Here is a 13,847-nt window from a genome sequence, read left to right as displayed (position 1 = left end):
AGCGTGGGGACGAAGGAGGAAGGTGGAAGAGCAGAAGTACCCATCGGGACAGGGGTTTCAGAGGCTAAATGGAGGCACTGCAGAAGCAAGGGTTAACTCAATAGAGTTATAAGTGAATTACTTATCGCGTACACCCAGTATACAGACTAGATGCGTTTAGCTATAGGTCACGGATACTCAGGGACGATCCTGAGTTTCGTCGACGCGAATAAACACGCGGTACCCCCTTTTTCCAGGGGCGGCAGCGATTTTTTCCCCCCCCGGAAATTCTGTTTTCCATTGGACGGTAACCTGATTAGCGATTAATCGCATCGCAACTTCTGCTTTGATGTGGACTCGACCTACACTTTCGATTACTCTTTTTCGAACCTGTAATATGCTTTGTAGAAAAAGTCCCCGCAGCAGACTGTAACGACATTTGCGACTGACCGTTCAGTAGATTTCCTATGAAAAAAAATTCGTCTGCCACGTGGAGATTGTAAAGCGGAGTAAGTGGTAGAATTTTGTTCATTGTTATCCTTTATTGGTCCCTGATAATGGTCGCGCGTTCGATATCTACCGGAATTTCCAGGGAACCGTATTCCAAGGGTTATGCCCTTCGACAACCCTTAAGAGGCCTTCAAATACTGAGATCTTTGATGGACGCCTGGCTGCTCAAGAAAATTCAGTTAGTCCGCAGCTTTGTGTCCTTTCGCGAAGCACGGCTCGCAGGGGTGATAGTGCTCGGACGGATGTCTCTGCTTCGAACTTAATTAGCCGTCGCAGCCTTAATTACCGCCTGATATTGCTCCGGGACAATTAACGCAATTAACCGGAGAAAGTGTTGTGCGTTGTCTTTTCTTTCGAACGTCTTCGTCTTCGATCCCATCGTTGTTACGAAAGCAACGCACCATCCCCACACCCACTTCACCCCCCACGGCGACGCGATGGAAGAATTGTAAATGAAGAGTTGACTAATTTCTTTCTCGCGACGATGTTAATGCACCAGCTCGGCTTCGACAATTTTATTCGGAATCGACGGCTTGATTTTATAATTCATCGACGAAGATAAATTTTAAATAATTTTCAAAGGGGTATCGTAAAAGGCTTTTGTAGAAGGATATGAATTAATATCTTTTTCTTTTACTGGCGAATATGGAAAATAGTACTGTGAACTGCCGATTTGATGCATTTGTGACAAAAACAGGACCGTACAATTTAAAGCAGTGAACATGTTAAAAATATTTGAGGACATTGATGCTTAATAGGATAATCAAAAGAATAATACAGTTCTCATTTGGCTCCTGTATCCTGCAATCAACGCGAACATTTTTTATTTTGCATGAAGATCCGCAGTCCAGTGCATACAAATGTATATTCGATAAATAATGAGACTGATTTCTCTTTAGGAAAAATATTAATCAACCCTTTCGAATTCTTTTGTCGTTTTAGCTAATATAAAATAGTAAAACTACCTGTGTGTGAAAATCTATATAAATAAAAATCAAATGCTGTTCGTTGGTAAGCGCATCACTCGAGAACGGCTGGACCGGTTTGGCTAATTTTTGTTTAATGTTCGTAATATGTAGTCCGAATAAGGTTTTAGGGAAAGAAAAATTGGGAAAGTTGCACGGAAAAATGGAAAATTCGGGAAAAACTAAAAGTGTTTTTAGAATCATATTTCAATACAACAAAAAAACGAACGTTGTAGCTTTTAATCAATATTTCAATAGAAATTTACATTATCGACGTCTGTTAAAATAAAATGCGTACCACTAACCCTCTCGCGAGCTCGCAAAGCTTCAACAGCCCTACTCGCGAAGCGAGCGAGCAACAACTCCCCTCTAGTGCAAAATAAAAATTTCTTGCCTGAATTGCGGCAGACTGGAGTGAAATAGAAATTTGTTTTCTTCCTAATCATGTTTAGTAGGTTGAAAATAATATAATACGATGTTTAAATTTTCCAAATGTATGTGCATAAAATCCGCAGTCTAATTATGAAGAGAACAAACATATTCATTTTTTTATATAAATGTTTTCTTTATTTTCTTACCGTTAATGGGAATATATTCCACATTGAAAATATGAATAATCGCAATGACAGACACTTGATTCGTTTCATCGAATAATTTCTACGAGGGGTAGCATGACTATGGCATTCAACGCGTTGAACGGCACAGTGATTTGACCGGTGCTGTTAGGTTTAGTGGAGGATCGACAGATTAATTAGCAAAGTACGGTAACCGTGGTTGGTAGATAAGTGCAGCTGCGGCTGAGCGCAGCAGGGACGTGGAAAATGGCGAAGGGGTTGTTCGCGATGGTAGGGGTGGGAGGAGGGGGGTGTAACGCGCGAAAAGGCTGCGAAAGAGCGAGCGGCCGCTGCGAAATGGGCGGGCGGGCGGCTCGCATAATATACTCGTCGCGGCATAATAATTCAGAAATTTGCATGTACGCGGGCTAACTCTTCAAGTAGGTTATCTATGCTGAAAGTTTTCTTCCTGATACATCGCCTTACGCTCACGACGTCGAGGAGGTTAGAGACGGGGTTTCAGAAGCGAACTTACGTAACTAGGCGCAGGTACAGCGGAATATACGTTGTACAGACGGGACATTATCTTTCCGAATTTGAATTACCGGCGACGGAGTTCCAGCCTTTGACTAAAGCTACCATTACGCGGAATTTATGTATGAGCCGTATTTATGGGACCGAGATCGGTCAGGGAGATGTGTCTCTTAACGGGATATTCATGCTCAAAAAATCGATGTTTTCGTTTTTCTGCATTCTCTTTGAGCACGAGTGTTGCAGAAGTGGAGCTTAATATTCTTCTTCACACGTTCGAAAACATGCACTCGAAAAGCGTGTAGGTCATTCAACCCCTTTAGACCAATCCAATCATTGTACCACCCTTTGTATTAAAAAAATTTGTGCTTTTCTGATGATTTTCAAACGTCCTCAACACTAGGTTTACGAGACGTGTTCTAATGTTTTTAGTCTACAATTGTTGAGATTGTAAAAAAGTTTAAGTCAAGGAGGGACTGATGTCATATCCATTTTAAATTTTCATCATGTTTTCAAGGTCTTAGTACAACAGTAATGGCGTTTTAGAATTATTTAAATTGAAATATCTCCTGAACTACTAACTTTTCGACATACATAGTTTAGTATTACGTATTAAAAAATACCTCATTCCATTTAAAAAAATGAAGTTGACCTTGGAATGACCTTGAAAACATGATGAAAATTTGCGTCATTCCCTCCTTGACTTAAACTTTTTAATTGCAATATTTTTTTCTCTGGAATTTAGTTTCCGAGATATTCTAGGTAGCCAGGATAAATGCCCCACCCTGTAAGAAACTGGCTAAAAATTTCAGAGGATACATTCTTGTTATTTTTCTAAATACAGTGTTCCCGCCATTGTTGTGAGAACCTCGGGGGTATCGAGTCTCAGGAAACGAAATGGTACTACGTTTTCCTACGTGTGTGCCGAACGTAGATTTCCTGGATAACTTTTCCAAGTGTAAACGACGATCCTGGGTAAACACCGGTGCTAAGCGGGAAATTGTTGTATTGTACTAATGCTATTCCATACCTGAGAATGATACATCAAGTATAATATCATAAAACCCCAATTTAAACACACTAATACCCTAATTTCTTTGTAGCGGGGATAAAAAAGTCACATTATCCGCATACCCGAAAGTCACATCAATCGCGAGAACATTGTAACTGTGAAATAGTCACATTTTGTTCTACGTAAATCTCGTGTGAATAATATTTAGTAGTAAAATTGCATAAAATTTTCACTGCATTAGTCTCGAGTCTAAATTGGCCAAACCAGAACTTTGGATCAAATGTACAGTTTCAGTTCCGAATAGGATTCGACAAGATCTTCGATCCGAAAAATTCGCCGGAAGTCCCGGCTTACAAATGCACAAAGTCCGGATCCGCCAGTTATGTCCATGAAATGGCCCGAATTCGTAAACGTTCGTCCCTTTCCCCGGATTAGCAGAACTACGTCAACTCCGATTAGTCGTCGGTTATGGTTTAAGCAGTTTGATGTCGCCATACCACACGGGCAAACCCCATTCACGTCCTTAACACCCTCGGATCTCTCCCATGGCATGCACCTCGGTCACGCAAAGGGGCATCGCCGATGGCCTGCAGGATACGCTGTGGTACTGAATCCAAAGTCGCTCATTCGCTTATGAGCTGATCGTTCTCCGCTTCGTATCGGTCGTCCTTCGAGTTGCCATCAACTAGGTGGTGCGGGTGTCCGAGCCTCGGGTGTCCTAAAAGTTAATAATTAGAATTACAATTAGAATCCACTTATTTAAAACTTGAAAAGACAGTAGAAGGATTTAAGGATATAATATAATTCATTTACTTTTACTTTGCAGCCGAGAATTGGACATGGATTTACAATCACACATACGCAACGCTTGACTACGCTTTAACTACTACACGCAGCACTCGTATTTTTGCACTATATTCATTTTTATTTCATTTATACTAAATTGCATAACCTCCCGTGTTTGCCTTTGGTTTATTTCTCATTTCTGACTCCTCTGCGCTAAGCTTCTATCATTCTCAGCCAGCTACTACCCCCTCTCCTGATCTACCCTCTACTATGTCCTCCTCTCTTAGTTCGCTGCCCTCTGCACTATAGCAGTCTTCTAATAGATGCCTCATTTCCTTTTTTCCTCTTCTAGCCAGTACGGGCTTCCTTCTTCGAAGTTTCCGCATGTAACTCTTGCTGTTAGCTCTTGGCTGCCTTTCCCTCTTTTTCTAAGTACTCTACTCCACCTGCCGTTCTCATATGTATACAGATTTGTATCTCCAGTTATATATCGCGAACTCTCGACTTTGTTGTATTGCACCTGGAGGACCTAAGAATACTGTTAAATTATTTTCGACCTTTCAAGGTCAGTGGAAGAGAAAATATAATTTGATTTATTTTCAGTCTCTTAGAATAGACTTCAAGAATTTTGATTTTGTATAAAAATCCGCAGCTTACTCACGTGGCCCACAGTGGGCCAGAAATCGATCTTTTTGGACAAAAATCTGCCGACAACTCAGTTTTTCATCGATTCAATTGCATTCTCTTTTAAAATGTTCGTGAAGGACTATACTTTGATGACGTGCTGCGCGAAAATCGCTAACTGTCACAATCAAGAATCCTTATCTACAAAGCCCAACAACTGCGATACTTCATCCGCCCATACCATAAATTTGCATGTCCCAGCTGAGTTGCCAACACTTCTTAATCCTGAACCCTAAACCGCAAAATTTTAAACTGTAAATCTGGTCGTGAGAATTACCAATTGAATAGAATTACATTCGGCACTTGTGAGACTTACCATTAATTTATTGATCCAACAGTTTTCGCTTCTTGAGAAAGAACTTCCTTGTGCCTGCCATCCTTTATTCTTAGATAGCTTATAAGTGGATCGGATGATGATAACATATGCCGTATAATACCTATATTTGTCTTTTTGCGGCAACACATTCGGGAGTTTTCAGCTCGTGATTTCCTGAAGACTTTATGCCTCTTGCGGCTCATCTGAATACAAACCAATTGGCAGTTCAAATGTAGCAAATACTTCACTTCCATGTTGCAGTACCTTATGAACTGATGGAGGTAGTTTAAACCATGGATAAATTTTAATGCACAATTTAACCGTCTCCGATCAATATTCTTTGCATTTCACAGAATCAGCTTTCTTGTCACATGTAATTACCTGAAGAATGTTATGCAATCTTGTGATAGTAACCGCGTTTAATCCAGTCACTGCAGTAACTGATTCGGCTTTTCTAAAGAAAGTTCGGGCCACGTTCCCAGTATTTGATGTACCAGCTCCCTGTTTGACAACATCAACTGTGATTGATAGCTCTTTCAAAGAATTTTGCACTTTTTTCTTCCTTGCCGTTTTTAACTTTTTTCCTCTATAGTTCTCGCAGATCCTTTCTCGAAATCTAAGTTGTATGAAACATGTAGAAGGTATTCCATGAAACGGATCCAACAGTCTAAAGTCGAGAGCCCATATTTATAATATTCTTCATTGCATGGCAGACTGTTAACGTGTTCCAAATTATTAACCAACTTGGGCCCGACTGAACATATATTACTTTTTAGTTATTGAACTTTGTAGATGAGGATTCTTGATTGCGACAGTTAACGACTTTCGCGCAGCACGTCATCAAACTATAGTCGTTCACGAACATTTAAAAAAAAATTCCAATTGAATCGATGAAAAACTGAGTTGTCGGCAGATTTTTGTCCGAAAAGAGCCCGACCCGACTGGACAATTTCGGGTACCCAAATTTTGGATACCGGCAAACCATATCTAGGAGGAAAATCTGTGTGTCGAATACGCTCGCAGCGGTGTCGCGTAAGTATAAGTAATATCTCCGCCGATTCCCCGTTGCACGAGGAATCCTTCTCCTTTCCTATTATGATGTATTATACCTGCAGATTTCGGGCAAACTACGAATGTCCTACCTAACCCTTCCACGCGAGCGCGCTTGCTTTCTCTCCTTCTCTCTCTCTTTATCTTCTCGTTTGTGCTCTCGGTAACGTTTTCACCCTCAAAGGACTCGCTCGACGTAGTCAGGGGATTACGACGTACAGCTCCTACATCGAGTTAGAATTTAGTGACACGGACAGGAGCATGTATATGGGAGTTTATTGAATGAAGCTGTATTAAATTCTGTATCATTTCTGTCCTACCCGGAGAGCCCAAGGAGATAAAGGAACTTGAGGAACGAGTACGGAAGCTGATTACCGTTAGATCAGCTTCGTAGTTACGATGGAAACGTATTTCTGATTCGCCGCTTGAGCATGTTATATGCGTACACTCGATCCGGCTGCGAATTCTTCCCTCTCGTTTTAAGAACGAAACCCTGAGCCTTCGACGTCAGAAAAAATAATTGGATTCCGAATCGAACCATGAAGAAAATTACCCTTTTCTAGACGAACACTTTTTCCAGTGTATTGTTATTATTTTCGTGTACATCCCCCACTTCTTATAATTGGTGCGACTCTCCCCTACATTAGAATTACACTGCAATGTGAAATATAAACAAAGTAGAAACTCCTTTTTTCCTCGAATCATCTTAATATTATAGATTGGAGGTAATAGTTCGTACTATTATAAATTTCACTTACTCAATCTTGTCGGAAATGTATGTAAAATCTGCAGTCTAATTACTAGGCTGCGGATTTTATGCGTTTATGACAGAAATGAATACGTACAATATAAAGCAGGGGACATATTCGAAAGATTTAAGTACATCAGTGTAAGTAAGATGATTTTAAGAAATAAGAAGTTTCTATTTGGCTCCTGTCTCTTGCAGTATATGTGAACAATTTTTATTTTGCATACAGATCCGCAGTCTACTAATTATACAATCCGGTAACACAACTGTTTCGTCTTTTATTGTTTGTTTATGGAGCTTTTGCTCCCGACACATGTTTACTCGTTTAATCCGTGATACAGTGGCACCTCTATTATCCGAACCGGTCGGAGAACTAAACTTGCGCGTTTGAATAACAGTCTAGCTGTAAAGTTTATATGTGTTATCCATGCTCGGATAATGGAGAATTCAGCTATCGGTTCGGATAATCGAGGTGATACTTTATTGCTGATTGAAGGAGCAAATACGTAGCGAATTATGCCACGTTTGGTATCATTTTATTCGGAAAAATGTCACAAATACATTGCTGAAAGTCTCGAAGGAAAAAATAACGGAAAACGAAAACGTTTTTCAACTAAATTAGCAATATCGAATCCGAGACATTTCGTATGCGACAAGCTAATGCAATAAAAACAAAATCGATTCTTCTGTAATTCCCGAGTGGATTCTTCGCTGTACCCGATAAATCCATATTTACATAAACATTCGGGCTCGACTAATAACAGTGCGAAATAAATTAGTGTCGGTCGAGGGAGCTACACCCTTTACGGTTGCACGGCGCGGCGGCACAGTCACGTATGAAAAGACGGTGATGCTCAATCGAGCGACAAAAAGATCCGTCCCGATGACACCGAACATTCTCCGCGGGCTCTCACGGGCTTCCGCTTTTCCCGCAAGGAAGATCCTTTTTCCACGGTGCCGGGCGGAGAGGCGCAGCCTCCGCTTTTATGTGTAAGTTAACGCACCGACGCTTGTAGATCCATAACGCAACCCCTCCGACCCTCGTAAACCTGAATTTATTAACACTTCGAACGATGGGGGAGATTTGCTAAATGGTTTTCAATTTGTACATTAACGCTTCCAGACCACATGCTCGACAGATTTCGCGGCGTATCGCGTATGTACTCCGGGAACGAGTGTATTTCATTTCTTATTTCGAGCTTTATACCGGGCCAGTTCTTCTTTATCGGAGCCGCGCCGCGAACGTCGCCTTGGAAAATTTAAATTCGACACCCGCTTCGATTTTATTGCCAGTTCTAGTAATTGAATGTGGGGGGGAAGGTAGATCACCGAGCGCTACACCCAGTCTCTGGCCTTCGCTTTCGGATACAAACACAGCCCTTATGCTCGCGTACCTCCCTACGCTTGTCCTTGTTCAATTCCCGATAACAACAGCCGAGTATTAACCCCATTTTGAATGCTGAATCCGAGTACGAAAAAGTTTCGTACGAAACTCTCTCTCTCTGTTTTGTCGTTATCGAATTTGTTCGTGTTTAATACGTTGGCACAGTGGTGCATCTGACCTGAAAATTAAGAAAAAACTATTTCAGCGTTATTCATGGGCTCAAGGTCGTAATGTAGGAGGTTGTTGAATTCGTCTTAACATCAGCTATAATAAATATGAAATCAAAAATGCACTTTAACATTTAAAATGATTTTTATTTGCTGTCGAAAACATTTTTTTTCCGAAATTTTATATAAGTTTTTAGATATTTAAATACTGTTCACCATTTTGTATGCAAATTAGGTTGAAATAATGTAAATTATCAGTTTAATACTAAGTATGTAGATCACGAATCTTTTTAATAAGTAAATATTAATATAAATATTAGTTTTCATCTCAGGAAACACACTGCATCGCGATGGTATACTGCACGTAATGAAAGGAAAGGAATTTCTCAGAAAGTGCAAACGAGTTGCAACTTTTTCTCCTTTAGCATTCAAGTTAGATAAAAAGTCTCGACATTTTGCAAAAAAATTGTCCGACAAGGTAACGAAAAAGTTCAGTGTTAACAAGCCATGTTAATTTGATTGGTAAATATATTGTCGCGTACTTATCAAAATATACTTATTAGAACCGTATGACACCGAATTTAGCCTTTCAACATCGTGATTTTTTACTGATTCTACAAGAGCATATTCTCAACTATAATTCACTGACGGATAATCATGAATTCCTCAATTTTCATATTTTGAGTTCCTGCCAGGCAGAGTTGGGCAAAAATTTAATCAACGATTGACGACTAAATTTCTCCTTCAATCGTTAATCGCAATTAACAATTAATCTCCTCGTTTAGTCGTTAAAATTGTGGTTAACGATTAAATACTTATTAATCGTTAATTGCGATTAACGATTATTAATTGTTAATTGAAAATAACTTATAGTCTTTTTGAATGCTAGCCATAGCAAAATAGTAATTAGTCAAAACTTTTTGATTAGTTAGTGATGACTAGTCTGCGGATTTTATGCATTTATGACAGAAATGAGTAGATATAATTCAAAACATTAAAAGGATTAAAAGACTTTAACAGTGTCAAAATACTATTTTGACGATATCAAAATTATTAATGAACAAAATAAATTTTTGATTAAATGGCAAACAGTCACAGCTCTAAGTAATCGTTAGCTATTGCTTATTAGTGAATTAGTAGTTGATGGTCAGTCATCAATCTTTAGTCATCAGTCACTATTGTGCGACTAACACACATTAATATTATTCATTAGTTATCACTAACTAATCAAAAAGTTTTGACTAATTTTGCTATTCAAAAAGACTATTAGTCGTTTTTAAATATTACTTGATTATTGCCCTACTCTGATTCGAGGCTTATTAATGAAAAGTGAACTGTAATGAATAGATTAGTACGTGTGTACGCCAAGTACCAAGACTGGTTCGGACTTTGTTTTAATTTTAGCCACGCCTGTAGATTGGAGAACAGATAGAGCTCTGCAGCGATGCGAGTATGGTTGTATACATTCAGGAGCTGTGCCACAGCGATACAATGGTACAGTTCGTGGCGGAGATATACTGAACTTCTGTGAATGAATAGAACCTGTAGATAACCTCTTATTCTATAATTTCTGATAGAAACGCTCCTTACAATTTTTTATCATCTTTCAACATTTTCAATACAATATTTTTTGTATTCTTATCTGTAATGAAAGAGCAAGGAAAGCTGAATCTCATTTCACTCTTCTCTGGATGATTTTCACTATGTGTTTACGTCGTCAAAATTCATTCTAGTAAAATTGAAATTCACTTCATTTTTTTATTTAACGATTTTCCACAATGACGTCCTCATATTTTTAACAGTCACACAATCAAAAATTTAAAACGAATGACGTTGGCTTCTTTAGTAATTCTACATTGTTAATTAATCCATAATTAAAAATTTACAAAATTATGTTATACTACGTGGCTGCCGTTCCTTGCCATTGACACAAACAATTTTGATTCCGCATAAAAATCCACAGTGATCGCCCACTGTATTTATGACCACCCTAATGTATGGGCAAAATTCAACCCTCCTATAACACGGCTAGTTCGTTCCGTCTTGTATTAAAACCGTGTTAAGCGAACCTTTTTATAATTATATGCGATACAAAGGTTGTTAAAATGTCTAACAAGTAACACTACCCAACTGATACTCACTAATTTCAATGAAATTTAACGTACTTATTAAACACCGAAAAATATTAAGTACATGTTTTTTTCTTTCGGCTAAATACGCTTTTTAGGGGTAGAAAGCACTCCTCAAACCTCTGGAGATGGAAACGTTTGTGGCTAATTGTTTCTTAAAGGATACAGTTTCTGAAAAAAGTGCTAGATCCAGAGTTGTACAGCTCAGAGTGATGCAGTTGATGGCGTCCTTGAAATCGACCTTGAGATCGATTTTCAAGGTCAATTAAATTAAGAAATAATAAGCCGGACTTGCCGGATTTAGCAGTTGCCGGCCCTCGAGCGCTTCCTGTATCTATAATCAGTAATTTTATGCGATGACTCTAAATCTGTCTTCAGAATTGGTTTGTTGCATTATTTTCCCCCCCCAAAAAAAGGAAAATTATAGGAAAATAGGCTCAAAATAGAAACAACATGAACCCTTTAAGAAATAATTAGCCACAAACGTTTCCATCTCCAGAGGTTTGAGGAGTGCTTTCTACCCCTAAAAAGCGTATTTAGCCAAAACAAAAAGACACGTATTTAATATTCTTCGGTGTTTAATAAGTACGTGTTACTTGTAAGTGGTGCTACATGAAAACCATGTCATAATTATATGTATAGTGTCATAGCAGTGCTTTCACAATTTTTGCAACGTGTTGTATCGAAACGATATTATAAGACGGTTGGGTATACATCACATCAAATCTTTCCAGCTCACCTACCAACAAGAAATCCCACCCGCGTCCGACTCCATCGGCTCAAAACCCGTTCAAGGCTTAAACCCGCAGCCGCATTGGCGGCCATAAAAATCGATATCCGACAGCATTCCGAGCAGCCTGTGCCGGTCGTAATAATCGAAAACTCGCGGAATCATTAAGAGATGAAAAAAACGGCGAGGGGTGCGAGAGGGGTGTCCGCGGATCGAGAAAAGGACTGCGGGAGCGCCTTTCTAAGGATATTCCGATGCATCGCGCAGGACGCTCGTAATTTCCCGGGTAAGCTTCGGCAAATTAGCTCGGGGCATACGTTACCCTCGCCTTAGACTCGCCCATCCCGCGCCCCCCCCCATTCACCCCACCCTGTCGCGCAAACCCAGATTTCCTGATAGCAAGCCCGTGCCTTCCACTTTTTCCAATGAAAGCGTCCAAAGACGGGGTTGCAAGCGTGTACATCCTCTCGTATACGGTTGCAGTCTGTCGGGCGTACGAATCAGACGCGGCAAAGGGGCAGGGGGGTCTTGCGGGAGGACTGAGGGGGTGGGAGAGAGGTCGAGAGAGGGATGAGACGGTTTGGAGAAGCTCCAAGAGGAAAGAGAGAGGCGTAACACGGGTAGCTTCCAGTAGGAGCTACCCTCCGAGAGACGCCTTTCTGGTCGCGACGCGAAAGCTGCTCGCCACTAGAAGGCGTGAGTCGCAAAAGCTCCGCCCGCAAGCTTCCTGGTGCACGCCTCCCCGGCGCAGCTTTACCACCCCCACTACGAGGTTCTGGCGATCCTGGAAAATAGTCGGACCAGCCGTGTCACCGGCGAGACTTCGACCGGTAACCCCTCCAACGGGTTCAACGGGAGCCGTAGTCCTTCCATCCGTGATCCATCCTCTGTTGCCCACCCCGTCTCAACCCCTCCAAGCTTCTCCTACAGCCCCCCGTCCCCCGTCCCACCTCCCACAAACCTTCAAGACTCAACTTCGGTCCGCTTTGCACACAGATTGCATCTGTGGCATCCGCGGATGCAATCATTACCCCGCTACCGGTCCCTGCTCCTTTTACAAGGAAAATTTCCCCCCATCCCCGATCCCTCCTCCCGATGTTTGTAGAGGTATATGTGTCTGTGTGGATACTTCGACAGCTGCCTCGGTGAAGCGTTACTGTGCACCACTGTCGTCTGTGCACGTGTCGTTTGCATGCGGATGGCCGGCTAGAAGAGTGCGCCGCGCCGTTCAGACGGGGGATGGGAAAGTTTGAGATAAAGCCTGGTAGGATGCTTTATTGGCTTCAGCGCTCGCGATAAGGGCCGTCAGCCTTGGTAGCCATAGGAAATGTAACTAGCTGGTATTCAACCCGCTATGAGATACCGGACGCGAAATTGACGGGTTTTTTTCCTTGCGCCGGGTACGACACGTGGATCGTCGTTCTCCTGTTTCGCGTTGAGATCGTTCGTGGTAAATGTGCAGGAATTTTCGGGAATGCTTCCTCCCTGCGTCTACGCTGATGCAATTCGCCCGGAGTTGGGCAAAATGTAACTTCAATTACAATTACAATTACTTACCAATTACTGTAACTTGAAATTGCAGAAATAAAATTACAATTACATGTAATTGTAATTGGTAATTGCAATTACAATTACTGGTTGAGCCAAAGTAATTCCAATTACCAATTACAATTACTGGTTGAGCTAAACTAATTGCAATTACCAATTACAATTACTGGTTGAGCCAAAGTAATTGCAATTACCAATTACAATTACATGTAATTGTGAAAGGAGTAATTGCAATTACTTAACACGATTACAGTAATTGTAATTGAGTCTAACAATTACTTAACACGATTACAGTAATTGTGAAAGGAGTCATTGCAATTACTTAACACGATTACAGTAATTGTAATTGAGTCTAACAATTACTTCAGTGTAATTGTTCTTTTAAACCACTAATTTTTATGTTTTGGACCATTTAACCGTTTTCTTATTGTAATCATAGTCCACTTTTGCACATGTATTTGAAGGTGTAATTAAATACGCATGTAATTAATTACTGCCCAACTCTGCCGAATTCGCTTCATGCAAAAATGCTGATTCTCTCTGGACGGCTCCTGTCGCTGTGGACACGTTCTTGTGTTGGTCCAGGTTGACAGCGTCCATGGCGAATCTGTAGAATCTTGAGGGTTGCCTCTTCTCTAATTTCCTCAGGGTTTATTTCGTGTTGAAACGCTGATTTGTTCTCCAGACGAATTGGATTACATACATTAAATGTTATTTCTTCCCTTAATGATTTTCTATAGGGGAGAAGTCATAC

Source organism: Lasioglossum baleicum, chromosome 3 (genome assembly GCF_051020765.1).
Source record: "Lasioglossum baleicum chromosome 3, iyLasBale1, whole genome shotgun sequence".
NCBI lineage: Eukaryota > Metazoa > Arthropoda > Insecta > Hymenoptera > Halictidae > Lasioglossum > Lasioglossum baleicum.
The sequence above is the reverse complement of the archived record's forward strand: the minus strand, read 5'-3'. Positions refer to the sequence as shown.